The sequence below is a fragment of the Pogona vitticeps genome, chromosome 6, assembly GCF_051106095.1.
Source record: "Pogona vitticeps strain Pit_001003342236 chromosome 6, PviZW2.1, whole genome shotgun sequence".
Classification (NCBI taxonomy): Eukaryota; Metazoa; Chordata; class Lepidosauria; order Squamata; family Agamidae; genus Pogona; species Pogona vitticeps.
In genome coordinates this window covers 60485484-60512217 of record NC_135788.1, presented here as the reverse complement: position 1 = coordinate 60512217, position 26734 = coordinate 60485484, and the positions used below count along the sequence as shown (strand labels likewise).

Below are 26734 nucleotides of genomic sequence, written 5' to 3'. Positions count from 1 at the left end.
CACTCATCTCTTATCCACCTTGATCATTAGTCATCAGGAGGCTCACACCCTGGCCAAGAAGGGCAAGACTCACAACCTTTAATATCCAACTTTGTACTGGGGTTAACTGAAACTCAAAAACCAGGCATGACTTTGGCCCTGACCCTCTTCACAAAGTTTATCTATGTATATTAAGAGAGATAATACTTATGAATACCAGTGTGGGGGAGTTGGGAAGAGCTTATTTTCTCAACCAACTTGTAAATTTTTCATAAGCACCTGACTTGCCTCTTAGAAATCGGGTAATGGATAGTGCTAAGCCAGGAGGCAGCCCTGGTCACATATAAAGACTTTATTTATTTATTTATTTATTTATTTATTTATTTATTTATTTATTTATTTATTTATTCATTCATTCATTCATTCATTCATTCATTCATTCATTCATTCATTCTATTTATATCCCGCATATCTGGTCATTGCGACCACTCTATGTGGCTTACAATACATAATACGACAATAATTATTAAAAAAGGAATTATTACACTAAATAGACAATTATTCAAGATAGAGAAAAAATGAAAAATAAACCACAAGAGAAAAAGAGAAAGGGAGAGAATCAGAGATTAACTAGAGAGAAGGCCTGCCTAAACTTGTTAATTAAAGATCAAATTCTGAAAAACAATCAAGATTTAGAAGGACTGGGTCTATCAACAGACTGGTGGTCAATGTTGAAACTAGAATCAAGATATAAAAAGGATAAAAATATGGGCTTTTTTGAGGGGAAAGTTCAGGTGGATGAACTATGGATCTACACAAAAGAGAAAATAATCTCTCTCTCTACACACACAAACACACACAGAGAGAGAGAGAGAGAGAGAGAGAGAGAGAAGCTAGGTTACTCTGGGCCCAAAATGAAAGAATGGAGAAATACCAACGATGGAAGAGCTACTAAAGAAGCTAGTGGATATTGCAGAACTAGATATGCTTTCAGAGGCAATACGAGATCAACCGAGACACTTTGTAAAGGAAAGCTGGAAGATGATGTATAATTGAGTCCAGAAAGAGACAGGAACTTAGGGGAAGAAATGATTGTGGCAAATCAGTACATATAAGAACCCGTTGATGATATGAGATATTAATGATATGAGAATTTGACCAAACTCTGGGAGGCAGTGGAAGACAGGAGGGCCTGCCATGCTGTGGTCCAAGAGTTGGACACAACTAAATGACTAAACAACAAGAAATGTATAAATTAATAGATTTTTTTTTAAAAAAAGAAATAGGGTAATGAATGAGATGAGACCTTAGCCTTATCAACTAGTGGTGATTCAAGCTCTATTACAAATTCTAGTAAAACCTGTGGTTTATAGGTAACATACTCTCACCCCAGCCTGAAATCAGTTCAATTCTTAGTATGTGTTCTATCCCATGTGCCCAGCAACAGTAGGGCAAACACTCAGAACCGTAACTCATGATGTGGCACTGTGTTCCCCACAAATATGTAATGCACAGTGGGAAAGAGGTGTCCCTCTTCCAGCCATGCTCCCAACCCTATGCAGATGGCTGTAATCCAAGCATGGATTAGACTCAGAAGCTGAGGAGTCATAGAGGAGTCATTTACCTTAGATCCTTCTCCCACAAAAGTCAACCAGATGTCTTAGTGCTGACCAGGTCTAATACCATGAACTTGAGGCTTCCATGCCCTCATCAGCCTTGAGACTGACATAGGCTACCTTCCTCCAGGAGCTTTAAAGTCCAGGGAACTGGTACTTTAATGGCAATAGTGCTTAAAAGGCGCTCCTGGCAAGACAAAGGAACAATTCCCTTGTCAGCAAAGGGAGTTTTCCATTTAAGGCTTCCTACTTATTGGGAGGACAAGATGGTTGGACAGTGTCATCGAAGCTACCAAAATGAATTTGTCCCAACTCCAGGAGGCAGTGGAAGACAGGAGGGCCTAGCGTGCTTTGGTCCATGGGGTCACGAAGAGTCGGACACGACTTAATGACTAAACAACAACTTATTGGGAAACAAGGGATCCTGTAGTCCTGGATCAGCATTAAAGGAGGCGTCAGTTTAGGAGTGAGGTGCTCACTGGGGACTATTCTTGGTACTACAGTTTCTGGCTGTCTTGCTCTCTGGACCAGCCTGTACATAAAAGCACGTCAAAGGAATTCATGAAAACAGCTTTTTAACATTGTCTGGGGCTAGAGAAAGTATTGTTTTATTGATTATTTTAAAACAAGCATTTTATTTTATAACTAGTGTATAAGTCTCTTGCAAGAGATTTCTTGCAAAAAAAGGACTAAAATTAGGCATAATTGAAAATATAGAAAGTTACTAGTTTTTGTTGTGTACTTTAAGATTATTCTGCTTGGATGATAATGATTTGTAAATGAGATGGAAAACAGAAATGCAATCTCTTTCCTTACAAAAATAAAAGGTCTCTTTGAAACAGAAAAGACTGTGAAAACGGTGCAGCATAAGTTAAGACGAAAAATCTTGTGTGTTGCAATTGAAACCAACTCCCACAAACCAGAGCCTGGAAGTAATGAAGTACCAGTGACATTATTATCTGAAAACAATTCCTCTTTGGGTAATGAGGGTGCACAGAAACTGTATTCTGGAAGTCGTGTAAAAACCTAAGAGCCAGTGTGATATAGTGGATAGAGTAATGGACTAGGACTCAGGAGACTTGCTCGGCCATGGAAACTGGGGGGGGGGGGCAGAGACACCACATTCCTTAAATATCTAACATACCCTGCAAACCCTATTAGGATTGCCATTAGTCAGATGTGACTTGACAGAACATAACACCACTGCAGTGATGTAAAGAGGGGAATAGAGCTACTGTACCAGAAATAAATCACATTTTCTAGTTACTTTCAGAAGTCATTTTAAAGGGAAAATGTAAAGCATTTTGACAGAATTTTTCATATTTTATGCCATTCTCTTATCAATCCCGTTTTTAAAGAAAGTAACAGAAAGGTAGTGAAAAGTGTAATAGACAATGCAACTAATTACATTTTCAGCAGTGTAACAAGAACCAAAATGGGTAACTGCTCAAACACAGCAGCCCAAATTCTCTTGTCTAGCTACACAAATAGTGTAACTTTTGGAGTCAAATTGCCTCAAGTTAAGAAATCAATGTAGACATTATAAGACTGCATGCTGAGTCATCCAACTCAGTTATGTCTTCGCAGTGGGCAATCTGTCTCCAAAAATGATGCTCTTGGTGTTATTCCAACAGAAGTAACAAGACGATCTGAGTCAGTAACAAGTAAGGATGAATTGTTTTTAAAAAAGAACTTCTTGAACTGAATATCAAATGTCCTAACTGAAATATATTCCCACATCCCATTCGCCATGTATTGGCTGAAATGCCGCAGTGGTTAAACTGCTGTATTGTAGCCAAAACTGTGCTCACAATCTGGGGTTCAATCCCAGGTAGCCAGCTCAAGGTTGACTCAGCCTTCTATCCTTCCGGAGGTCGGTAAAATGACTACCCAGCCTCCTGGGGGGGGGGCTGCAATGTGTAGCCTGCATAATTAACTTGTAAACCGCCCAGAGAGTGCTTGAAGCACGATGGGGCGGTATATAAGCAGCACGCTTTGCTTTACTCTCACCTTCCAAATAAGTGCTATAAAGAGCTCTCCCTGTGTGGATGCTTCCCTGCTGAGGTGCCACACTTCCTGGCCTCAAACTTTTCACAGGGCAGGGGTGTGCATGCCACCGTGACCCCCATTCCAGCATTGGGAGAGCAGCTAGGAGAAGCATGGCAGAACTCTCCCCACTCTCCTCTAGTGGGAATTCTGAGTCAGCTCAGGCAGGGCTGCGTTTGTATGCCTTTCAGAGGTCTTCAAATTGGGGGAGTGCTTTGGCAGGGGCCAGGGCCTGACCTGGTAGGGTAAAGGATCTCCAGCCCCAGTTCCCACTGAGGGGGAGGTGGCTGAGATGGGAACTGAAGGATCACCCTGCCCCTCTCAGCCACTCTGCCTCCACAGCCAATCTGAAGTGGCCACCTGGGAGAGCAGCAGTCTCCATCCCATCCGTCCTTGAGTCCACTTCACTTTGGAGCCACTAATGGGGGGAATGAGCCCAGTGAGGAAGGTGCTGAAGGCAGCTGAGGCAAGAAGCCAGATGGGCCGCCTTGCCCGGCCTGGCCTGTCTCAATGGAGCAGACATCTGCCCAGCAGTCCTCCCACCCAGCCTCCTTCTTGAGCAGCTCTGCTTCATGGAACCTCTCTGGGGACTCCTTGTTTTGCTAATTCTAGTAATGCATGTGAAACTATTTTTCTGCATTTTTTTCTTTATTTTAAATCATGAGAAGTGATAGTACCACTCAAAACCGCACTGGTGCGGCCATACTTTGTGTACTGTGTCCAGTTCTGGTCACCACAATGCAAAAAAAAAAAAAAAAACCACTGATGCCCTGGAAGGGGTGCAGAGAAGAGCAACAAATATGATAAGGGGACTGGAGGCTAAATTCTATGAAGAATGACTAAAAGAACTAGGTATGCTTAGCTTAACGAAGAGAAGAATGAGGGGAGTCATGATAGCAGTCTTCCAATATCTGAAAGGTTCCCACAGGGAAGAGGGCATCAATTTATTCTCCACTGCAACTGAGGGTAGGATAAGAACCAATGGGTGGAAACTTGTCAGAGGGAGATTCAACCTGGAAATAAGGAGGAATTTCCTGATGGTGAGAACCATTAAGCAGTGGAACAGCTTGCCTCCTGATGTTGTAGGTGCCCTTTTGCTGGAGGTTTTCAAGAAAAGATTGGACAAACATCTGTCTGGGATAGTATGAGGTCCAGGATTGTATTAGGTTGTACCAGAAGACCCCCAAGGTCCTTTCCAACCCTACGACAATTCTATGAAATATTTTCAGACTGTGGATCAGTGAATCAGCAGATACCGATCTTGTGGATAAAGGGGTCCTACTGTACAGATGAATATGGCTTCTCTCTAGCACTGTTTAAGTATCATGCCTGAAATTGTGAGGATTCTATCTGTGGTAGGGGACGGGGCATGCTCTGCCCCTACTGTATGTTCTGAACCAGAATTTTAAAAAGCCATTGGTCTAGACAACAAAATCTGTATTTTAAGGCAATATATTGGATGTTTCCTGCCAACCTAACAGTTTGAAAGCATGGAAATGCGAGTAGATAAATAGGTACCACCACAGTTGGAAGGTAACAGCGTTCCGTGTCTAGTCGTGCTGGCCATGTGACCATGGAAACTGTCTTCGGATAAATGCTGGTTCTACGGCTTGAAAATGGGGATGAGCACCACCCCCTAGAGTTGGACATGACTGGACTAAATGTCAAGGGGAATATTTACCTTTACCTTATATTGGATGATATATTTCAGCTGTGTGCAAATGTACATAAAACAACACACATATGGCCCATTTCTTAGGGAGAGTGCTGAAAATTTGGATGACAGGAGGGGACATGCATTCAAACTATATGTGTGGAATGTTGCTTTTACAGAAGAAGTAGAATGTTAATTTCTCTCCTCTCTGTAGTTCTAACAATTTTCACATCCACTGCATAAAACCTAGACTGTTTCTTATTAGCACTGTATTTTCCTTGGGCAATTTCATCAAAGAAACTGGTAATTCTTTAAAAAAAGAAAGAAAAAGAAAATGAAAGAAAAAATCAGTCTTGCTCTGAAGAACAAGAAAAGGACCCAAGGAATCATAAGATATTACTCTTGGCCTTGAGCTACCAAACATGTATACCATCAAAGGCTTTCCTGAATTTCACGGTCGAAGTGTTAAACTACCTTTTGGGCTGTTACTTTAAAAGCTGAAAGTTTCAATGCTAAAAATAGAATTTTGTTTCTCAAGAGTTCCCACATCTATTATTTCATGAAACTGATCCCCATTTCTGATCTGTTCCTGCTTTCCCTTCCATTATTCTTTTTTGTTGATATAATTTTGACTTTTGCTTAAAACAAGCTCATTCTTTCACACACCTTCCTGAAAATCTATTAGCTATGCTCAAAAACAGATGCAGTGATAACAGAGGGGTCTTAAATGGTAATAGAACATATGGAGGAAACGCTGAAGAATCAAGAGTCCCCTTCCCTAATGCTGCCCTAATCAACAGAGGCAGGAATCTACTAAATAGATAATGCAGGACATATTCAACATACTGTATCCTCGCACTTTACATATATAAAGCATATGGGAGCCATGAGGATTCCCTGTGATTCACAAAGATATATGGAAGCATGAGTTCCAATGGAATGCATTCTCCCACGCACTTTTGTGACTGTGATATCATTGAGTGTCCATGTGTGCATTTCAAATGCATGTCTATGTACAGTCCAGGTCAGCATCTTCTAGATCTTAGAGTTTTGGTGGTAGCTCCACTCCTAGTTAACAGTGCATGTTCAAGCATACTATTCCCCAATTCAAAAACACCAGCCAACATACCAGAATTTTCTTTCCTAATGCATGTACTGGAGGAAGGAGGACGTGCAATTTGTGTGAATGCACACATGAAGGACAAAAGGTGGAAATAAGCAATATAGCCAAGCGTAAACCCCAGAGTTGAGGGTTTAAAGTTGCCTAGTCGCACTACTGGGAAAGCAGAAAGCTTGAAAGTCAGCTTCATAACCTGTAGCACCATCAGTCATTTAATGCAGCAGTCCGCAACCTTTTGGGGACCGCGGACTGGCTGAGCCTCTGAGGAAGGTGGGGCACCTCCCCCACACTCATGTGGACTCTCGGGTGCATGTGCGCTTGCTCTTGAGCGCATTCGCGAAGCTGTGGAGGAGTGCAAGTGCGCACTCAACCACCAGTGCCGGCGTGAGCGATCTCCAATCCCTTCGCGCATGCGCAGGACCACCTTATGCCCTCCCACACCTTCGCCCGGGCGCATCAGTGAAGGGGTGGGGGAGCACTCACACCAGTGCTGGCATACGTGTGTGCGCACAAAACAGCTGAGGGGAGGGGAGTGCATGCGGGGGGGAGGTCTATCTCCACAGCCTGGTCCGGCTCAAGCCACGGACCAGCACTGGCCGTGGACCAGGGGTTGATGAACTCTGATTTACTGTATCTGGTGCGAGAACACCGCCCATATCTCCAAGGAGACTTTCGGGGGGTTCCGGAGAATGGGATGGATACGAAAGACAGACAAACCACAGTACTGCTGAGTAGAGCCCAGGGGATCTCAGCCGGGTCTTGTCTAATCCTTCTTCTCCAAAAGCCACACTCCTTTAGTAAGCCAAATAGCCAACACAGACATAACCATGAGATATACTCAGATTAATCTGGGCTCTAGAAATCTTTGGTAGCGAACATATAAGGCCAATTAATATTCCTCAGCTAGTCTGAACAAGAAACAATGCTTCTAGATAGAAATCAATCATTACTGTTTTATTAATAAAAGTTGTTAAAGTAAAGAAACCAAATGTTTAGTTGGTACATTTTCAATACAAGGCACAGATAATTCCTCCCCCACTCCAGCTAGAAAAATAAAGAAATGAAACTATGCTAACTAATATAAAGGGTAACATAGTCCATCTCACGTGTCCTGGGTTCACAAGCTGATGTAGATGCAATCCAGGTGTTTCCCCTCAGTCCATGGCAGAGGAAACATATTTGTAATCCATGATGGAACACACTCCACTTTCTCTCTCCCTCGCTTCTTCTTCCCAGAGTTCCCAAAGGCAAGAAACTTCTGGACAGGTCACGCCCCATATTCCCACGAGAGCTACAGAAATGCTTTGGCTACCAGGAATGTTTCTCCTTAGTAACTAGATAAGAGATAGCCGCTGTGGCTCATCTCAGAAACTACACAGAAATCCTAATTTAAAATGGATTCTATTGAGACAGGCTTACCCATAAAAACACATCTCATCACATGCCCCCCGTGATTACAAATAAAATTCAGAGAAGTTAATCTGATCTAATTTTTCGTAATCAAGTATAAGTAACTAAAAAGTAATGCAAAGTAACTAACTGGTTATATATCAAAATTCAACTACAAAGCAAATATGATAATACTGAAACATAGCACACTGTTGAATACATTGTTTCAACGTTCAGGTTCATAAGAATCTTCACCGTACATTCTAGAAAGACCATCTGCCACAACATTCAATTTTCCAGGAATGTGTTGAACTTCAAAATCAAAGTCTTGCAATGCTAAACTCCATCTGAACAATTTTTGGTTGTGAGACTTCATCTTCTGCAACCAAACTAGAGCTCTGTGATCTGTCTGAAGAGTAAATTTACGCCCCCATAGATAAGGTCTAAGTAAATTTAGAGACCAAAATATAGAAAGAGCCTCTTTTTCAGGTACTGCGTAATTTCTCTCTCTCTCCAAGAGTTTTCTAGAGAAGTAAGAAATAGGGTAAAGATTCCCATCTTCTCCTTGCTGTAACAAAACGGCTCCAAGTCCTAATTCAGAGGCATCTGTTTGTAGAACGAATGGTTTGTCGAAGTCTGGGGACTTCAATATGGGTGCATTCACAATCTTAGCTTTTAAAGCATCAAAAGCACGTTGACACTCTGGAGTCCATTTTACCTTGACAGGCTGTCTCTTCTTAGTAAGCTCTGTCAGAGGCGAAGCCAAATGACTAAAATCAGGAATGAATTTTCTATAGTAGCCAACTAGGCCCAAAAACGAGCGTACCTGTTTCTTAGTTTTTGGAATAGGCCAATCATTAATAGCTTGTACTTTGGCTTGCAGAGTTTGAATTTCTCCCTGTCCAATCAAATGACCTAAGTACATGACTTTCCCTTGCATCCATTGACATTTGCTGGCTTTGACTGTCAGCTCTGCTTGCTGAAGTCTGGACAAAACAGTTTCAATGTGAGACATGTGAGAATCAAAATCAGAACTGAAAATAGCAACATCATCACGATAAGCACTTGCAAAAGGTAAACCTTGTAAAAGTTTGTCTATCATCCTTTGAAATGAAGCACCAGCATTCTTCAAACCAAAGGGTAATTGTCGGAAACGAAAAGTTCCCACGTGCGTGATGAAAGCGGTCTTATCTCGTGAATCTTCGGCCAAATCTAACTGCCAATACGCATTCTTTAGATCGAGAATGCTGATAAACTTAGCTTTAGCAAGATGTTCAATTAAATCGTCCATTCTAGGTAATGGGTAAGGATCTGGAACTGTAACACGGTTTAACTTTCTGTAATCAACACAAAATCTTACTTCATCGAGAATTTCACCCATAGCATTTTGTTTTGGCACCAGAACCACCGGAGAAGCCCATGGGGAGAATGACGGTTCAATCACCCCCAAAGATAACATCTTTTGTATCTCTTGTTCAATCTGGGTAGCATGATTTCCAATTGCTCTATATGGGCTAGACCGTATGGGCTGGGTATTGTTCTCAGTAGTTATCACATGACTGACCAAATTGGTGTAACCCGGTTTATCTGAGAACACATCTTGGTATTGTTCTAAAATTTGAAACAACCTTTCTTTCTGGTCAACGGTACCTGTTAAAACAAGATTGTCAGACCAAGTACCTGCATCTTGCAATTCAGACAACATATCAATGGGTTCATTTGCAGCATGAAAATATTCAGCATGATATTGAAAAACCATTGCAGATCTATCTTTGTAAAGTTTTAATCTATTGACATGATAAAGAACAGGTTTCTTGTTAGAACCCAACATTTTGACAAGATAATTGACATTTCCCATTTTTTGAACAATTTCTCCTGGACCTTCCCAAACAACTTCTAACTTAGAAGGTCTAAGTGGGTTCAGAACCAGTACCAAATCACCCACAGAAAATTCCCTGTGTCTGGATTTCTTGTCGTGGTAGAACTTCTGGCTGGCTTGGGCGTCCATCAAGTTGTCTCTGGCCAACTCCTGGACAGCCAAGAGTTTCTCTTGAAGCTTTATGACGAAATCAGCAACTGGGGCAGTACTACTTTTAACCACGCCCTCCCATTCGGATTTTAGGAGGTCCAATGGTCCTTGTAGATTTCTTCCGAAGATCACCTCACTTGGGGAAAAACCACCTAGTGAAGAATGTGCTGAACTACGGTAGGCAAACAAAGCAAAAGGCAAGAGTTCATCCCAGATGTTTCCATATACTTGGGTCAACGTTTTAATCATCCGAAGCAAAGTTTGGTGACCTCTCTCCACCATACCATGAGATTGAGGATGATGGGACGTGCTGAAACTGAGGGTTATTCCACTTATCTCGCAGATCTTCCGCATGAGTTCACTTGTGAACGCTCCTGCTTGATCACAAGTGATTTTGGATGGTACACCAATACGTGAACACAAGTCAACGATGATTCTAGCTATCGTGGTAGCTGTAAGGTTGCTAATAGCATAAGCTTCTATCCATCTGCTAGCGGAACAGATGAAAGTAATGATGTACTTCTTCTTGGTTTTAGTAGGAACGAATGGTCCTAGCACATCCATTTGCAAATACTTGAACACTTGGTCGGGAACTTCCATGACTTGCATATCAGCTTTCACCTGGTCGGTTTGATGGCCTGTTCGTTGGCAAAAGTCACAGGAACTGACATAGTCCTTTACAGTTTTAGAAACACCAGGCCAGTGAAAATGTTGAGAAATTCTCTTGAGGGTTTTTTGTATTCCTTGGTGCCCACTGGAAGGATGGTCATGAGCCATTTCTAGAATTCTTAGTCTATACTCAGAAGGCACCACTAACTGTTGAATAGCTTGGGCATCCATATTGGACTTGGGGTAGTACTCTCGATACAACAGTCCATTTTCACCCCATAAAAAGCTAACTTGCTGCTGTGCAGGACGTTCAGCATAGTTGTCTGCTTGTGACCTCAAAGAAGCTAGAGAGGGATCATTAAGTTGCTTCAGTCTAAAGTCCTCTGATCCCTTTGGTATCACCTCCTCTATTGTAGTTTCAGTTGTAGCTGCATTATCGGGTTCGGTCACAAGAGGCTGCTGTTGGGTAAGGTCTCCATCTGAGCTATCCTCAGTGGATTCCTGCTCCAGTTCAGGAGCATGCATATCCCTACTTTGAGAACGGGTGACTACCTGCATCGAAGCCGCATTTTGACTTTGCATGTGATCCAAAAAGGCAAGATCATTTCCAAGCAGAAAATCAGGTTTTCCCTCATGGGTTAGGATATGTTTTGAACCTGACCAGGACTTGTAAGTAATTTTTACATATGCCAAAGGAAAGAACTTCTGCTCAGTCTCTATATACCCATAAGTTTTTATTGGACACCTCAGATTGTTCAGAATCAAGGTGGGGTCTGGAAACTGTCGACTTATCGAAGAAATGTCGGCACCCGAGTCGCGAAAAGCGCTCAAAGCCATATCGCCTGTTGGTGTGTGCAGGAAGACTACCTCAGTGAACGAGCGGGTCGCCCAGTCCCTCTGCGCATCTGGCACTATGCATTCAGGGTCCATAACAGAAAACCTCTCTCCTGATGCAGTCTCTTTTACAATTTCTGAGGAAATTGAAGCAATTTGTAAGTCCAAAATTCTAGGCACATAGTGGTTTACTTTGGCCTGTGTTCCACTGGCTTGAGAAGGGGTTACAGATGTGCTAACTCCCTCTGGATTCTGTGGAGGCCTAATGCTTGACTGGTTAGGCACAGAAGTTGCAGTACTGGTGGCTGGCGCTTGTATAGTTCCCACTGGCTCAGAACTAACATACGCCATCTTGGGAGTACTTGTTTTATTCCTGCGTGGTGTTGGGACAGGAGTTTTTCTAACTGGCTCCTTATCTTGGTTAGCTGACACATTCAACCTTGGGCAATCACGTCGCAGATGTGAGCCACCACACTCATAGCATTTAAGAGGTGTTTTACTCTGGCTAGGAGCTAGGCTCCTTCGTGGTTCAAATGAACTTTGTCTGGGGTCTTGGGAAAAAGACTTTCTAACTTCAGGCTGACTTTGTCTCTTAGGGACCACTGGAGCAGTCTTTGCTCTAACAGCTGGTTCAGGCTTCCTAAAGGAAAGTATCTCGTCAGTTCTTAAGGCCAGGGCCTGCAGGTCTTTGAAGTCTTTCTCCAACAAAGTACTCCTTATCTCTGTAGGCACCAAACTAAGAAAATGCTCCATGTACATCACTGTTCTCAAATCTTTGAAGGTTCTCACGCCTAATGAGTCCAACCATTGATCTCCTAGTTGCTCTAACCGATCAGCCAATGCAGAATAACACTCATTAGGTTGTTTTTTGATTTGTCTAAAGTTCTGACGAAGTATCTCAGGAGTAAAACCATATTTTTTCTTCACTGCCTCTCTAAAAACACGCCACTCCACTCTTTCATCAGGTAATTTAGCTACAATGCTGGCAAGCTGACCACTGCACTGAGTACGTATTAACTTAACATACCAGTCCTCAGGAATATTAAGGTCTCTGCACGATTTTTTGAATAGCTCCAAAAATGCTAAGACATCTTGGCCATCGTGGTAATAAGGCAGGTTACTTCTGTCAACACTAGCTATGGATTTTTTAAAAGCTTCCTTTTCCTTCCTTTCAGCCTCTAAATTTGCAATCTTCATCTGTCTGTACTCCTTTAGTAATCTCTCAGACAGGTCCTGATTACGAATAGATTGAGAGTGACATGCAACAAAATCAGTAAACATCAGGATTAACTTGTCCACTGCTGACAAACTCTGATTGGGGTCTTGCCCTGCAGCACCTGCTGCTGCTGCTCCTGTTGTTTCATCAGGCCTTCCCCTGTCTGGCACTTCCCCCATGCTGGTATCCTCCATGTCCTCAGCCTGATCTGAATCAGAGGCAAGCTCCTCTTCCTCAGGTGGTAACTCAGCCATCAAATTGCCCTTTTGCAATTCCCTTCGTAGCTGTGGAGAGCTATAACTGACCCTTTGCTTAGGTCCGCTCCGAGTCAAAATGCTGTGTTCAACCGCCTCCAAAATTTCCTGGTTTAAAGCCTTCTTCACTGTAATGCCAGGCTGACCAGCAGATGTCCCTCCAATCTTAACTGTTCTCTGAGTCACAAACCGCTGACTAGGCAACTGCAAAAAGTCATCTCCTTCCATACAAGCCGCATTTACCGCCGACGCCAATCAATTCCAAAAGGAAAAATCCTCTCCCCACCCCTGCAGCCTAAACTGTAGGGTGAGGGCAAGCCATAAAACATCCCTATCTGGAGCTTCAAAAGAGGCAATCGCTACCTTGCCTGAAAATGCCCACTCATAGCCAAATTAAACAGATTTTAATGTCTGTTAAAATCTAAGCGTTGTTTCTTATCAGACTTTGCTGCTGCAGCTAAGTCTTTCCGTAAGATCCTTAGCTGGAAAGAGAAAAGCAATTTGGCTAATTTACAGCCTGTCAGCATGCACTCACTCCCTCAGCCAAGGCTTCCGGAAGAATGCATGCAGCTTCACTTACAAAGCAAACCCCATAAATCACACTAAAGCACGCGTTCCGTTCCACGCTGCCGCCATGCGAAAACACCGCCCATATCTCCAAGGAGACTTTCGGGGGGTTCCGGAGAATGGGATGGATACGAAAGACAGACAAACCACAGTACTGCTGAGTAGAGCCCAGGGGATCTCAGCCGGGTCTTGTCTAATCCTTCTTCTCCAAAAGCCACACTCCTTTAGTAAGCCAAATAGCCAACACAGACATAACCATGAGATATACTCAGATTAATCTGGGCTCTAGAAATCTTTGGTAGCGAACATATAAGGCCAATTAATATTCCTCAGCTAGTCTGAACAAGAAACAATGCTTCTAGATAGAAATCAATCATTACTGTTTTATTAATAAAAGTTGTTAAAGTAAAGAAACCAAATGTTTAGTTGGTACATTTTCAATACAAGGCACAGATAATTCCTCCCCCACTCCAGCTAGAAAAATAAAGAAATGAAACTATGCTAACTAATATAAAGGGTAACATAGTCCATCTCACGTGTCCTGGGTTCACAAGCTGATGTAGATGCAATCCAGGTGTTTCCCCTCAGTCCATGGCAGAGGAAACATATTTGTAATCCATGATGGAACACACTCCACTTTCTCTCTCCCTCGCTTCTTCTTCCCAGAGTTCCCAAAGGCAAGAAACTTCTGGACAGGTCACGCCCCATATTCCCACGAGAGCTACAGAAATGCTTTGGCTACCAGGAATGTTTCTCCTTAGTAACTAGATAAGAGATAGCCGCTGTGGCTCATCTCAGAAACTACACAGAAATCCTAATTTAAAATGGATTCTATTGAGACAGGCTTACCCATAAAAACACATCTCATCACATCTGGTAGCAAAACATCCCATGATTAAATATTGTAAAATGGAACCACCTTTTAAAGGCAGTATGAGCATTGATCAATTTGGCAAGGACAATCATTTAAATGAAGGAGCACACAACAAGTACCAGATATCATTATCTTGTTTTTCCTACAATTGTAATATAACAGCATTGCAGTTTTCTGCTCCTGCATCACTTATAACTGTACTCAAAGAATGTTTCCAACCACACAATTCATTATTTCAAACAAAACAGTTACATTATATTTAATAAATTCATCTCTAGAAATACATATTCATTTTTAAAAACGCATATTAAGTGTTAAAATGTTAAAATGTTCTTTCTTTTCCAGGGGAAATATGTTTCAAAAATCTTCTATCTCTGAATGGAAGTGCAAGGAGTGGGGAGAAGCTAGGTTGTGGGGGAATGACAAACACCATTGTGTGAACCTAACATCTTATTTATTGGGAGCAGTTTGTTTCATCTTTGCAGCCTTCACTTGGCACTAAATCAGATGTATGTCTGTGACATGTCTGTTACTGTATAGCTACAGACACATGTACCAACCGAAATGTACATGAATATGCACCTAGAGAATAGAATCATCCTACATTATAGTGCCACACCATGTAGTTCCCCTGGTCCTATGGGTCTTTAATCTGAAGTTTAGTCCCATGATGTTCACTGGGACTCACTTTTCAAGGAAGCTACTGCAGCCTTACTATGGCAAGGAGGAAATCCTGTTGGCGGTTTTATATAATAACTTTGGCATTTAGAACTAGCAACAGAATCGCAGTGATATATCAATATGATTTCATCAATGTGCCTTTAAAATAACTTTATGTACTGTTTTAATATTTTTCAATATGTTTTCCTGCTTAAAGCCAGAATGAGTTTTTTTATGTTTGCATTTACATGACTAGCTGTTTAATCCTTTACCTGTTTCATATTAAACTGGATCCAATTTGTTTTTTATAGGATGACACTCCAAAATTTGCATTTCTGTTAGTAATCCTTCATGCCATACACCAAAGTATTTTTAAACCTCAGAAGACTTTCAAAAGCCTTAAAATATAATAAAGAATTGCTGATTAAACTGGACAAGAATAGAGAGGTTACTTACCTGTAACTCTGGTTCTTCAAGTGGTACTCTGTGAATGCACACTAACGGGTTAAACTGCGCCTGCGCAAGATACTTCAGAATATTCTAGAGCTTATTATATGAACTAATGAAACATGTTCATATACTGCGCATGGTCCGCCTGCTCTGAGGTATCTCAGTTCCAACTGTCCAGGTTTGTCCGGGATATATGGCTAGCAACCAGAACAAGGCATGATGGACAGTGGGGAGGTTGGGCGGGACATGTGAATTCACAGAATACCACTCGAAGAACCAGAGTTACAGGTAAGTAACCTCTCTTTTTTCTTCATGGACTCTGTGAATCCACACTAATGGGTGACTAGCAAGCTCACTTACTGGAAGGAGGGCCATCACGGAAGAACAGATATCAACACAGCCCTTCCAAAGTTTGACGACGATTCAATGGGTTTTTTCACTTTGCGTTGAATCGGTCCCTGCTTTGGGAACCGATTTTTTGCTTCACAACAATCAAAAACAGCTGATTGTCGGGTTTTCAAAATGGCCTCCCGATGTTTTCCGGACCTATTTCCAGAAGACAGCGATTGAAAATGGCTTCCCCTATGGAGGATCTTCGCTTTACGATGAGGTATTTTGCCCACTGAAATGCATTAACCGGTTTTTAATGCATTCCAATGGGTTTTTTACTTCCGCTTGATGACAATATCGCTTAACAGCAATTTTAACAGAACGGACTATTGTCGTCAAGCGGGGCACCACTGTAGTAGAAGCTGAGGATGACTGAATCAAAGTATCTCACTTATTGCAACAGATGCATTAACCAGGATTTTTAAGGCTGCAATATTATGCCCAGTAATTTGTCAGGAATCTCCATTTAATTCAATAAAACTTACATTTGAGTCAACACATATGATTGCACTGTAAGATTCATGTCCTGAAATCGATGAAACTAAAGAAAAATGCAGCCTTGGCTGCATTATTTCCCTTGTCTTTTATTTCTGAGTCAATAACTATATCATAAATCTAAATTGACAGAAACAACTTATGAGCTGTCTTTGACCATGTATAACAATCCCCTTTATTTCTATTGAAGGTGATAGAATTTGGATAAGACCAGGATCAAGTTGTTTATTATGGAAAGTAAGGTTTCATTTTACTTACAGGCTGAAGAAGGTATATCAAGGAACACTCCTGAATAACTATGACTGGAAAAGGTGTTATCTTAGTTGCATGAAAGAGAGTCTCCACAGATGCCATGGTTTGGTCAAAGCGACCTCCAAGTCCCCCCAAAGCCACAATCACGTCGATCTAAATCAAATACAAAACAAACAAAAATAATTAAGGCATTTAATTTGAATTAAGAATTTTGAGTAAGATTCATAAATACATCTGAAAGAAAGAGCATCTTCTGTACTTTCCTTTCAATAAAACACACACACAACATATGTCTAGGCCATATGTAGGCACCTTCCACATGTCAGAGAGCAGGGCACACCCACTCCTGGATTTTGCAGGGTTGTGCCTAGAACTGCTTACATGCCCAATCCACTTCCAAAATATTTTTCATTAAAAAGGCTTTTCTCCTGAAAAAGCCAGACATTGTCTAGTGACCACTGAAAACATCAACAACCTGGGGTGGGTGGGGGAGAGACATTGCAAAGCTGCCTCCCACACATCATTTATTGTTATGTGTCATCAAGTCAATTCCAGCTCAATTCAAACATCCCAGGGCTTTAAAGTAGTCAGAAGTAGTTGACCAATCCCCCCTTCTTGGTGGTATTCTGTGATTGGGCAGCTTGCCTATGGTGACAGAGGTGCAGGGCATATTTAGTTTACATGACCCAGCCGTGGGCATTTTTATTCATGTGTACACACTGGTCCCAAGCCTGGATAAATGGGGAGGGTTAAGGAAAGACCTGGCAACCTACCTTGTAAAAAATTCTGCCAAGAAAATTCCACGAAAGGCTCTCAAATGATTTCAATATGGTGCAAAACTGTGAGACCCTCAGGCTAGAAGGTACCCAAAGAGTGACTGGGGAAGAGCAAGGGCCTGTAGCAAGTAGCTCTGGATTCTATGATGCACAGGGGCAAATCCAGAAGGAACCTCGAGTGTTGATGCTACCAATAGAGAAAGCAAGGGTTTGCACTGTAGTGTGTGCTGCACAAAAATACAGCAAATAGTAACTTGGAATGTCAGAGGAATGAGCCAAGGTAAATTGGACATTGTAAAATGAGAAATGATCAGATTGAAAATTGACCTCTTCGGCATTAGTGAATTACACTGGACAAATAATAGTTATTTTTAGTCTGAAGAATTTACCATCTATTACTCAGGTCATGATAACATGCATAGGAACGGAATGGCATTTATTGCAAGCAAGGAAATGGCCCAAGCAGTGGAAGGCTTCTCCACAGTAAACAATCACATAATGACAATTAGAGTTTGTGCCAAGCCCATCAACTTTACTGTTGTTCAAGTTTCTGCTCCAACAACTGATGCAACATTGCAAGAAATCAAGAATTTCTATGCCACCACTGAAGATACATTGAAGACAATCCCAGGAAAGGATAGTATTTACTTACTTGATGATTTTAGTGCAAAAATTGGTTCCCAGATGGAGCCAGAAATCACTGGAAGTTTTGAGAAAGAAATGACGCCGGTGATCAGTTGGCACAATTTTGCCAGGAAAATCAGTTTTGAGTCATGAATACATGGTTTGAACCACATAAGCATCGCTTATACATGTGGACCTCACCTAACATACAACATCACTGTCACATACAGCACTGATGGTACCTGTCTGTCATGGGTTTGGAGGGAAAGTTCCATCCTATGGGGAGTGGAAGGCGGGACATCAGGGGGGAGGAGCTGTACTGTATATATATTTGGAGCTGGTGTGGAGAAGTAGGAGTTGGAGTCTGTGTGTCAGACTGGGTACAACTGTTTGTCAGTTAGTACATACCTGATAGGTTCAGGTTTCTATTTAGGTAGCCAGAACTGATAAGTTCAGGGTCTGTGCGTTACCTTAAAGTGTTCCGTGGGAACCAAGCTGTTGTATGTGTGTGATTGGGACTATGCCACGTTCCTGTATCCTATTTACCTGATCCTTTTATTTACCCTGTTTGTTGTTTCAATAAACCTGGTTCTTTTGTTTATTAAAATCCATTCCTGGTCTGTGTGACTCCTTACAGGGAATGGTTGGTGGCCGCATAACTACAGGGTGGGATACTCCAGTAGGTCTGGGGTTGCCACATTGATTGGTGGCAGCGGTGGGATACGACTAGTCCAGTTGTCCAGTGGTCCAGCAAAGCCTTGGCAAGTGTGCCCAGAGCAAGGGGGGTCTAGTCAGGGAAAATCTGAGGGCGCGTAGGTAATCTTCTAGGCTTACCTCACGGGGAGGTAGGCTAGTGGAAGAACGTGCAAACTCAGATTGGGGGACTAGATTAGGGAGCTCTGAGGCAACCTGTTTTGGCGGGAAAGGGCTGAGGCAAAGCTGCGTGAAGTAACAGTGATCTAGCCTGTCTGCTGAGAGGCCTAGCAGAGGGGTTGTATTCTGCCTGGCAACAGTTGCAAGTTGGTGCTGGAGGGACAGCAGCAGTCTATAGAAGGCTGTTTCTGAGGCAAAAGGAAAAAAGTCGTCGTTTTATTTTGAGGCGTGACTTTTGAAGGCAGCCTGTTCTGGGGGGATTATGCCCTTGACTAGAAGCCAAATGGCAGAAATGGGGGAAGTGAGAGAACCACAGGGAGACCAAGGTTCTGAGGAGGAATTTGGCTCGGTGCAGGATGAGAGCACGGGAGAACTGACCTCAGAACTCAGAAAAATGCTCCTAGCCCAACAGCATGAATTTAGGATGAAACAATTAGAAATGGGAAAAGAAGAAAGATTAGAGAGAGAGAGAATGGAAAGAGAAGAAAGATTGGAGAGAGAAAGAATGGCGTTTGAAAAGGAAGAGAAACAGAGACAGTTGGAGTTAGAAAAAATGGCGTTTGAGCTGAAGAAGCTGGAGATGATGAGTGGAAATAGGAATAACAATAATAATGAGGGGGACCCAGGGAATGGGGAAGGCAGCCTGTCTAAAACTGACCTGAAGAAATTCCCTGTGTACCACAAGGGAGATTGCCCTGAGGTGTTCTTTTCCCTCGTGGGAAGAGCGTTTGTGGACTTCTCAGTAAGGGAAACTGAGAAGATGACCATTATGCGATCTTTAATCAGTGGCAGCCTGGCAGAAGTCTATGCAGAGATGCCAGTGGAACTGCTGAAGGACTTCGCTGAGTTTAAAAAACTGGTGTTTGCCCGGCATGGGATAAATGCTGAACAGCTGAGGCAAAGATTCAGGTCACTCACAAAAAAACCAGAGCAGACTTTTACCCAAGTGGGGGCCCAACTGGTGAGGTTGCTAGAGAAATGGCTGTCTCAGGAGGGGACAGAGACCTTCCAGCAGCTCAAAGACCTGATAGCGCTGGAACAATTTTATTCAGTCCTGCATGGGGAACTAAAGTTCCATGTGAGGGAGAGGAAACCTAAATCGGTGACAGAAGCGGCAGAGATCGCAGATTTTATTTCCCAAATAAGGAAGCCCTTAGGTGCTGAGGGGAAATCTGTGGGTAAGCCCAAAGAAACCTACAGCAGGTACTCTCAGGGACCAGGGAAAAACCAGCAAGGGGAAGGGGCCCATGTTGAAGGGAAGCCCTCAGACATGAAACCACCAAGACCTCAGATTTTGGAGGGAAAACCAAAACCAGATGAGAAAGACTCCAAGTACAGCAGAAAATGTTATTTCTGTCAAGGAAAGGGCCATCTAATCTCAGAGTGTGAGAAATTAAAGCAGCTAAAGGGAAATTTGCCTCATGATTTGAGTGGAACCAAGGCAAAAGCTGTGTTCTGTGTCCAGACAGAGCAAAGCTCCTTGCCACTGAGGGAGCCTGTTGCCATGGCTACTCAATCTGGACCAGTTACATCTGCTGATCAGGCTGGGGAAAATGGTCCTCTTGTGGAAGTCAAGCGCTGCTTACTAGTGAGGACAGATTCGCAATTGTTTGAGACCGCAGTGGTGGACGTAGGAATACTTGACCATCAGTATAGGGGGCTAAGGGATACTTGTTCCCAGGTGACCCTGTGCCATCCAGACATTATTCCTAGGAAGTATATAATCCCAAATGAGAGCCTGAAGGTGGCAGGGATTGAGGGGCAGGTGATCTCACTGCCAGTAGCTGAGGTACCTGTGAGCTTTCAAGGCTGGAGGGGAGTTTGGCGGCTAGCGATTTCATCGACTCTGCCAGCAGCCGTGCTCGTGGGGAATGACCTGGCTGAACATGTGAAACGGGTGCTAGTGATTACACGCTCACAAGCTACCACGGGGACAGTTCAGGGGGGTACTGAAGAGCCCGAGGTTGAAGCAGATGAGGGTAGTCCCGAAGCCGTGGCAGAAACCTTAACCACGGACAGCAAATTTGGCCAAGAGCAAAAGGCAGACGCCACTCTCCGAAAGTGTTTTGAAAAGGTGACAGACACCCAGCTAACACCTGAAACCCCAGCGAGATTTCGCGAGAAAAAGGGAATTTTATATAGAGAGACCCTGATGAATATCTCAAAAGGGGGAGATGGGATCAGAAGTCAGCTAGTTGTACCTGAAAAGTATCGCCCCATGATCTTACAAAGGGGGCACTCTGACATGTTTGCTGCGCACTTAGGGGTGAACAAAACACAGCAGAGAATCACACAAAATTTTTACTGGCCTGAAATAGGGAAGCAGATCAAGGAGTTCTGTAAACAATGTGATGTGTGTCAGAGGCAGGGGAATAACCGTGACAGGACCAAAGCGAAGTTGTGCCCTTTGCCTGTGATTGACACACCGTTCAAATGTATAGGAGTGGATATTGTGGGACCTTTGCCCAAGGCCACAAAGAGGGGGAACCAGTTCATTCTCACCATTGTGGACCATGCCACGAGGTACCCCGAAGCCATACCCTTGACTAATATCGAAACTAACACAGTGGCAGATGCCTTGGTGGGGTATATGTCCAGGATGGGATTTGCCTCAGAAATAATCACAGATTTGGGCACATCGTTTACATCAAAGCTCATGAAACGGTTATGGCAAATCTGTGGAATTAAACACAAGGAAACCACTGCCTATCACCCCGAAAGTAATGGGTTAACGGAGAAGTTCAATGGGACTCTGATGCGCATGATTAGGGCTTACTTGGCAGAGAATCCAAACAATTGGGACCAGAAGCTGCAATCCCTTTTGTTTGCTTACCGATCAGTGCCCCAAGCCAGTACCAGGTTCAGTCCGTTTGAACTTTTGTTTGGGAGAAAAGTAAAAGGTCCACTTGATTTAATCAAACAAAATTGGGAGCAGATCACCCAGGATGACCCACAAGATGTTGTGACGTACATAGACACTTTAATGAATGACCTGAAGAGAAACCTAGAGCTAGCAGCAGAAAAAGAAAGGTTACTTACCTGTAACGATGGTTCTTCAAGTGGTCATTCTGTGAATTCACACAAAGGGTTAATACCAGCGCCAGCGTTGGGCCTCTCGGAACGTTTTCTAGCTGCAAGAGAAAAGTAACAATGTTTAGGACTACCCCTACTGCGCACGCCCAGCCTAACCGTCCCTCAGTTCCATTTGTCCGCCATAGGCCCTCGAGTCATAGAGATGCCAGTGACAGACAGACAGAGGGGAGGCCGGGCGGGATTGTGTGAATTCACAGAATGACCACTTGAAGAACCATCGTTACAGGTAAGTAACCTTTCTTTCTTCATCGTGGTCTTCTGTGAATGCACACAAAGGGTGATTAGCACGCTTACTAACCGGATGGTGGGCTGTCACTGAAGAGCCGATGCTAGCACTGCCCTCCCGAATCTGGTCTCCTCTTTTGCCCTCACGTCCAACCTGTAGTGGGTTATGAAGGTAGAGGCATTGGACCATGTAGCGGACCGGCAGATGTCGGGCAGGTCAACGCCGCGGAGTAAGGCAGTCGACGAGGCTACAGCCCGGGTAGAATGGGCTTTAAGTCCTTGTGGAGGATCTCTGTGGTTGAGCTCGTAGGCGAGGGCGATGGTCGATACGAGCCACCGAGAGAGCGTGGACGGCGAGGCCGGGCAGCCCTTCTTTGGGCCAAAGTAACAGAGAAAGAGTCTGTTGGCCAGGCGAAAGTCTTTGGTCCTGGACACATAGAAGGCTAAGGACCGTCGAACATCAAGCATGTGGAGCATGCGTTCAACGTCAGTAGTCGGAGACGGAAACAAAGTTGGCAGGATAAGCGGTTGATTGACGTGGAAGTCGGAGACCACCTTCGGAAGAAAGGAGACGTCCAGGTAAAGCATAACCTTGTCCTTAAAGAATTGGAGAAAAGGTTGGTCATGACGGAGAGCTGCCAGCTCGCTAGCTCGACGGGCAGAGGTAATAGCTACCAGGAATAGCGTTTTTAAAGAAAGCATCTTGACGTCACAGGTAGCCATGGGTTCAAATGGGGGTCTGGATAGGGCATGCAGAACCAAATGTAGGGACCACTGAGGGAGTGGAGGACGAACGGGAGGTCGGAGGTTAGAGAGACCCTTCAAAAACATCCTGACAGTGGGATGGGAGAAAAAGCGGGAAGAGGGAGAGGCTCTGGGCTGGAAGAAGACAACCGCAGCCAGGTACACCTTGATAGTAGAGATAGACAGGTGGAAATCGAAGAGGTAACGGAGATACTGCAGAAGTGTAGACAGAGACACAGGGGAAGAGGCGAGATCCCTCTGCTGGGTAAATTTCAGAAAGCTTTTCCACTTGTAGGTATACAAGCGAGACGTGGAGGGCTTGATGGCGTTGGTCAAGACCTCCTGAATTTCTGGACGATCCTCCACGCCGTCAGATGGAGCGTGTCGAGGTCGGGGTGAAGGACTTCGCCTGCTTCCTGGGTCAGTAGGTCCGGCCACATCGGAAGGGTTACTGAGTCCACAGCCATGCTGACTAGAGTGGGGAACCACACTTGGCGAGGCCAAAAGGGTGCAATGAAAATGGCCGGAGTCATTGAACGTCGGAGTTTGATCAAGGATCTCTGTATCAACGGGATCGGTGGAAATATGTACAAGAGACCCTGGTTCCATGGAATCATGAATGCGTCGCCGAGCGAGTGGTGACCGAGACCTGCCCGGGACGCATACCGGGAGCATTTTGCGTTGTGAGGGGATGCGAACACGTCCAGCACTGGGGTCCCCCATTGGCGGCAAAGGTCCTGGAAGACCAGAGGGTTCAGCTCCCATTCGTGAGTCTGAGAATGAAGCCTGCTCAGAGTGTCCGCAAGTGTGTTGTCCTCCGTGGCTACATGGATGGCCACTGGATAGATATGATGACGGTAACACCATTCCCAAAGGAGGATGGAGAGATACAGGAGTGAATGAGAGCGGGTTCCTCCCTGCTTGTTGACATAATGCATTGTGGTAGTGTTGTCCGTCACCAGCTGAACTCCGCGGCCGTGCAGGAGAGGAAGGAAGGACTTGAAAGCCTTGATAACCGCCAGCAGTTCCAGGTGATTGATGTGGAACATGGCTTCGTGTGGCGTCCAGAGGGCGTGAATGGTGCGACGCCCGCAGTGCGCCCCCCAGCCGGACGGACTGGCGTCCGTTGTAACTTGAACGGTGAGACGGAGTGGACGAAAGGGCCGGCCAACCGTGAGATGGGGTGTGTACATCCACCACTGGAGCTGTCTGGTGAGCTCCGGGGTGACACGAAGTCGTTTCCTTTGACTGTCCATCATGGGGTCGAAAAGGGTGAGAAACCAAGATTGGAGCGACCGGAGTTTGAGGCGAGCGTGCGCGAGCGCCGGCGTCGTAGAAGACATCAGGCCGAGGAGGTGTTGGGCGTGGTGGGCTGTTACCCGAGCACCGGGAAGAAATTTCCTGATGGCTCGTCGAATCTTGTGTATTCTTTCTGGGGGAAGAAAGACTCGACCCTTTACAGCGTCCAAACAGACCCCTATGTATTGAACTGTTTTGGAGGGAATGAGCTGAGACTTCTGTTTGTTGACAGTGAGACCGAGATTGGAGAGAAGATACAGGATGAATTTTGTGTCTTTCAGAGATTGCCTTCGCGAGGTGGAGACTACGAGCCAATCGTCCAGGTAAGGGTAAACGTGAATGCCCCTGAGACGAAGGTAAGCTGCCACCGGAGCCATGACCTTGGTGAAGGTCCGGGGAGCTGTGGACAGACCGAATGGTAGGGCCTGGAATTCGTAGACCGTGTCCTGAAAGATGAACCGAAGGAACTTGCGGTGGTCGGGGTGAATAGTGACGTGAAAGTATGCGTCCTTTAGATCTATAAGGACGAACCAGTTGTTCTTTTTCAGCAAGTGCATGATGGACTCTAAGGTGAGCATCCGAAACCGCCTGGGTCGCAGGTAAGTGTTTAGGAGTCTTAGATCGAGGATGGGCCTTATGCCTCCTCCGCTTTTTGAGACAGCGAAGTAGCGAGAGTAAAACCCGCATTGTATGTCGCGAGGTGGTACTGTAGAGATGGCATCTTTTTCCAAGAGAGATGATATTTCTTCCTCTAGTGAGGAATCGAAGGGAGAATGAGTTATGAGACCTAGCGGAGGAGATCTTATAAACTCCAGCTGGTAACCGTGCTGAATAATTTTTAGAGCCCAAGTGTCGTTTGTGATGACAGACCAGTTGTGAAGAAACGGTTGAAGACGGGTGGTAGGTGGCGAATGGGTGAAAACGGGGGGCCGAAAGTCAAAGATACTGTTTTTGTTTCCTGCCAGGTGGCTTAAAGGGTTGGCGGCGATGGGGAGGACGAGGGCGGTATCCCTGATAACCCTGGACAGAAGAAGAGGACTGGCCAGAGCGCTGCTGAGGTAGGTGCTTGTAAGGACGGTATTGCTGGGAAGATTGATACTGTCCATAAGATTTACGCCATTGAGGGCGTCGCTGTCTAGATTGAGTCTGAACAGAATAGGACTTAGCAGTTCTCTTAGCCTTGTGAAGGTCTTCCAAATGGGAGTCGGTCTTTTCGTTGAACAGCCCGGTAGCGTCGAAGGCGAGGCTCTCAACCTTCGACTTGACGTCCTCCATTATGTCAGCAGAACGGAGCCAAGCATGGCGCCGGATAGAGATGGCAGACATGAGGACTCTGGCAGAGATTTCTGCTGCATGTCTGATGGAAAGACGTTCATACTTGGATACCGTCTGAGCTTCCTCATAGGAGTTAAGAAAAGCTTGCCGGGTGTCTTCAGGTACCATTTTCAACCCCGGTAAAAGTTTGAGCCACAACTGTTTGTGATAAGCTCCCAACACAGTTTGATAATTTATGACTCGAAGTAGCAAGGTGACAAGGGAGTAGATTTTCCTGCCGATGAGTTCCAGCTTTTTACCCTCTTTGTCAACTGGGGTAACATGGGCTTTGGCCGAAGGCCTTGAACAGCTTGTCTCAACAATGAGTGAGTTTGGAATGGGATGCTTGAGCAGAAAATGAGTGTCAGCCCCATGAATCTTGTAGAAGTGCTCTGTGCGACGAGGGACATTAGGTGTAGTCGCCGGCTGAGCCCAGAACTCCTTGATGGCCTCCATAACCACAGGCACAAAGGCTATACTGGGGGGAGCGGTACTGTCCCTCTTGATGTCCCCAAAGAACAAGTCCTCTCCCGGAGGGGAAGGGAGATTTAAGTCCAATTTGAGCGTCTTGGCAAGCCTGGACATCATCTGAGAATAAGAAGAAAAATCCTCAGATGGAGAAGGAGCGTGAGTATCGCCAGTATCGGAAAGCACCAGATCACCCGGAGGTAAATCATGCGGTGGCAAGGGTGGGGGTTGCTCCTGATCGGAGTCAGAAGACCGCTCCGTGGACACCTCATCTGGATCAGAGGAGAAGACATCCCTCTTCTTCTTTGGAGGGGGCTTCTCGATGCCGACCTGCGTTGTCGGGGGTCGAACTGGGACCACGGATGGCGCCGAGGTGGAAGGGGCCGGTTGCGGTGGAGGGGCAACCGGTACCGTAGGAGGGTGGTCTTTGGCTCGAATAGCCCGGCGTCGGCGTCGAGGGCGGGTCGACTCCGAAGAAGAAGACACATATATGTACCGGATCTTTTTGCGGTACCGGTCTCGAGATGCGGATGTCGACGACGAAGAAGGAGACCGCGAATGGTCACGCCGACGTCGATGGTGTTTACGACGCTTAGGGCGGTCGGAATCCGCTGAACGGGAAGAAGAGGACCGACGTCGATGCTTGCTACGACGTCGATGAGAACGGTGCTTCTTCTTAGAGCGTTTACGCTTAGAGGATTTCGAGTCCGAGCGATCGCCAGAGTCGGACTGAGTGGAAGCCCGATGCCTCTTCTTCGATCGTTTCCGTCGAGGAGACTTCGACCTCGAGCGGCCGGAGGAAGGGGACCGACTCGGGGAGCCATGCTTCTCCGTGCGAGAACGTTTGCCTCGAGGAGATTTCGACCTCGAACGCACAGGTGATC

General features: G+C 44.8%; 1 protein-coding gene across 1 annotated transcript in view; it reads right to left on the bottom strand.

Moving 5' to 3' along the window:
* LOC110090022 (uncharacterized) overlaps positions 1–26734 on the bottom strand; it is a 306902-nt gene that overhangs the window by 161550 nt on the left and 118618 nt on the right. The window contains exon 3 of the mRNA XM_073003739.2: positions 16441–16587. The gene's annotated coding sequence lies outside the window, so the exon portion shown is untranslated. The remainder of the gene's footprint in view (positions 1–16440; positions 16588–26734) is intronic.